We start from the raw sequence: 3,935 nt of genomic DNA, 5'->3' as shown, positions 1-3,935 counted from the left end.
TCAGGTAATTGATCTTCAGCTTGCCTAAGTACACCTTACTGTTACCTCAAAATTTATGTAGTGGATTATATAGTGATTTTTAGATGGTCTGTACCATGATATTCTTTAGAATATACAAGTTTTTTTAATGTGCTATGATGTTAAACACAATATACAAATACTGTAATTGTTTATGAATAATTGTAATACACTATTATAAGGGAATCCATTATAATCATCAGTGTTAAAAAATTTCATTGACTCTTTCTGAAGGTTGTAGTTAGGAAACAGTAGGTTGTAATAGGAAGGGAAAGGTATGTAGAATTTCAAGAGCAGTCACAATAATCTTTCTTCACAAAAGGAAGTTTCATATGAAGAAAAAGATGAGGAAAATATATTAACATTCTTCTATTTAAATACTTTAAAGATTTATGAGTAAATGGACAGTGATGTATCTGACTAACTGACCCATCTGCCTTTTTGTGCTTGATACATTGCAGAAAAAACATTAATGGCCCATTTTTTGGGCTGTAGGTCTGAGTTTAGGTACTCCAGTCTTGTGCTTGTGACTGTTTCATCATCATTTTTGATTGTTGGGTCTTTGAAAGAAAATATTTTTCTACAATTTTGTACAAAGCTCATTACCTTCTAGGATATGTCCTGTATAAAACAGCTGGTCCATTTACTCGGTGTCTAGTAATGAGAATATAAGAATATTTAGTTCGGGTGGATAAACATTGCAAGATTTGCTGTGTTGCATTCGGCTCAAGTGCCAGAGTCCGTATGGTAACAGATTTCTCTCTGGTTTCACTTTCAGCACAAAAAAATAACGAAAAAAGTCATGATTGTGTTGGTTTTTGAAAGGTAGCATGTCAAATGGAAGGGACTGAGAATTTCCATTATTCTGCAGGTTGTGTCATTTACCTTGTTGTGATGTACACCCCAAAAGGGAAGTGTGTCTTATTGCAGTATAGCTCAAGTAGCACAGGCAGTTTACTATTAAGGAAGTGAAGTGATTGCTATAGTTACTGCTGCTTTTGCTTCCGCAGCTGTTAACTCTTGTTATTCGATTGCAGCTGCGTTGGTGACGAAACTTTGTGTCATAGCCATCGTCATTACCTTTATATATTTATATGCTTATTTCATATTATTTTTTACTATCATGACAGTATTATGTTTGATGTTTTATCGTTTTTGGTGTTTATGATAAATTTTTATCATGCTTATCATTTTCTTCATGTAACATTGTTATCATTATCACCTTTACTATCATTGTAAGTATAATCTGATTATCAATTTTCATTATCATCTCTTCTTTTATGTTATTTACTTTTATCAAAATGAGGAAAATTTTGAGTTGTATGTTATGAATGTTTTTTATTATTATTAGTCACATTTTAGCATGTTTAAAATTTACACCAATACTTTTGGTTGGCGATTTGTTTTCCTTTTATTCATACGATGTTTCATCAGATTGTGATAAAATCTAATACTCAAAAGATACAGTAGGAATTATAAAATAAATAGATATATCATGTATAAAGATCAAGGAATTCATGTGGTTGTGCAGTCTGAAATCAGACCAAAAAGTTAAGCTTGATTTGTCTGATAAAAAGTGATGTGATCATTTATTAATTACTTACATAGAGAGAGATGAAACAAAAAATACACATGCTCGCAGCTTTCAAGGTTTGAAGGTACCTCAAGAGTGCTCAAAGTTTGTACTTTTAAATTTGAATGTTTGTGTAATAATTTGTGTTCCGTGTTTACCCCTCCCCTTCCCCTGCAGTATGGACCAACCCTGTGTTGCTGTGTTTCTTTTTCAAATTCTGAAAATAGGTGTATAATGGAGATATAAAGATGGGTTTTTAAAAGCAAGTATTTTCATCACAGACACTGATGATTCGAAATTGAAAAGGTTTTTATGGAATGTGAGTCAAAAGTGAAGTGAACATTATCTTTCTTGCATCACTTTCCTTTTATTGGAGTTGTGTTGGTTTGCAGTTAATCATTGGGATAAGTTGTTTATGTTACTTTTTTGGTATGTGCTATCTAATGTACAACAATTATTAGAACTGTAATTTTAGTGCTAGTCCACTAGTCATTTTTTTTCCATGGTATTAATGCAAAGGTAACTATGATCTTATGAACAAAAGCCTCTGTGTGCCTAAAAATATGGTCATTATCCTTTCCTGTCAAGTTTACTTAATATTTGGTGATATTGACTGTCTTATGTGGATATATTAGGAATAATTTCTCATGCTGAAATGAGTTGCTTTTTTTACATTAAAAAAATTATAGGCTGTGGAGAATTTACCATTTTCTTCGTTTTTAAAGTCTGTGAAGGACAAATGTGACCAGTAGGTAAGAATTCAGTTCTGAGACACAAAGCCTACCAGTGAAATTACTTTATATCAACCACTTAGGTATGTTGATTTGCTGTGTACATTTTTCTGTTCAATTGCGGTTTGGTGTGGAAGAAAGGTGTAATAGCAAGAGTCTTGTTCCGGTTCCTATGTGTAAGTAAAACATTTATCTATATTTGGCTTTAATCATAGTTAAGTATAATCACATAATCCGATTATGGTTAGTGTAACTGCATGTTAATTTCCTCTGCTGACATCGGGTCACATATTACAAATGTCAAGTATTAAGCTGAAAGTAGAACTGTTCTTCTTTTTTCAGTTTAGTTCTTTATTCTTAAAAAAGGATATGGTCTTTTCTTGTGGTATTTAATGGTTCATTTTATGTAAATGATCTTTCATGCATAAATTGTTTTCCTTAGAAATGAAAGGTAAATCTACTTATGTATTGATATATTGATACAGGCCTGCTTATTGTCTTAGGCTAGAAGTACCCTAATGGGCATAGGAAGGAAATCTCTTGAGTTGGGAAATATTCAACACATTTTTTTTATAAAGCTGAGTTTGAAACATTTTTATTTCTGTGAATTCATTGTCTTTTGCTGTTTAGACATGTTGAATGAGAAATCCAAGATGGGACTGATTTTCTTTGAAGGGGAGAAATCATTTATTAATAAAAGAAAATCATATAGTAACAAAAAGAGTACTATACTGTAATGAAATAAATTGATATTGATAAATTTCTGAGTAATACTTAGTTTGTGTCAAGATACAAACTTTGGAACACTGAAACAAAGTAATCATCAGTGTTTTTGTTAATGTAGAGATGGCAATTAGATCTGAATAGGGGATATTTTATACCAATTTTCAAATGTCTCAGTCTGGGATAGGTTTTTCCAAGTTGGAGTTTTGCCTATCTTGTCTTTGAATGAAAAATAACATAAGTCTCCCAATGTATTACAAGAAAATGTATGACTTATATCTCAAGCTCAAGATAATAACTTTTGTTGATACTCAGTTTTTTCCCCATATATCTTGGTGAAAAGTGTATTGCGTATTCTAGATCCCAAAGCTGTTAACGACAAACTTCAATCATTTGTGTGATTACTTAAGAAGTGGGAAGTAAAGATCTGTGTTATTGCAACGGTAGCTAAATATATACTAATGTTACATGAGTTTATATGTGTTCACTCTTCTGTACAAGGATGAAAAAAAAAAAAAATTCAGTTGTGTTATTAATGTGTGAAATTTGTGTTGTAACTTTGATCTCCAAATCAGAAGTTGACTTGTAATTCATGGTTGTTTTGTTGATAAAAATTAAAAGACAATTTGACTTGATTAGAAAGACATGATTAGTATTTCATAGCGTTAAGTTTGTTTTGTATTTATTTATTTTGCAGTTATTGGCTGAATTCTTCTGTGTAATTATAAGAAATCAGGTATTTTAGTACTAAAGTAATGGTCATGAAACACAAAAATTCAGTAAGGGTACTGAATGATTGACAATAAGGCATGGAAAATATATATATATTTTTGGAGTCTACAGCTTTTTGAGTACACTTTAATTTCAACCTAAATCTGTTTTGGTTGGCA

At 31.2% G+C, this 3,935-nt stretch overlaps 1 protein-coding gene across 1 annotated transcript in view; it reads left to right on the top strand.

The window, feature by feature from the left end:
• LOC119592459 (serine/arginine repetitive matrix protein 2-like) overlaps window positions 1-3,935 on the top strand; it is a gene marked incomplete in the record, with an annotated part of 34,461 nt that overhangs the window by 30,339 nt on the left and 187 nt on the right. The window contains 1 exon segment of the mRNA XM_037941282.1: window positions 1-3,935.

Source organism: Penaeus monodon, chromosome 30 (assembly GCF_015228065.2).
Source record: "Penaeus monodon isolate SGIC_2016 chromosome 30, NSTDA_Pmon_1, whole genome shotgun sequence".
NCBI lineage: Eukaryota > Metazoa > Arthropoda > Malacostraca > Decapoda > Penaeidae > Penaeus > Penaeus monodon.
This window is presented reverse-complemented; position numbering and strand designations above follow the sequence as displayed.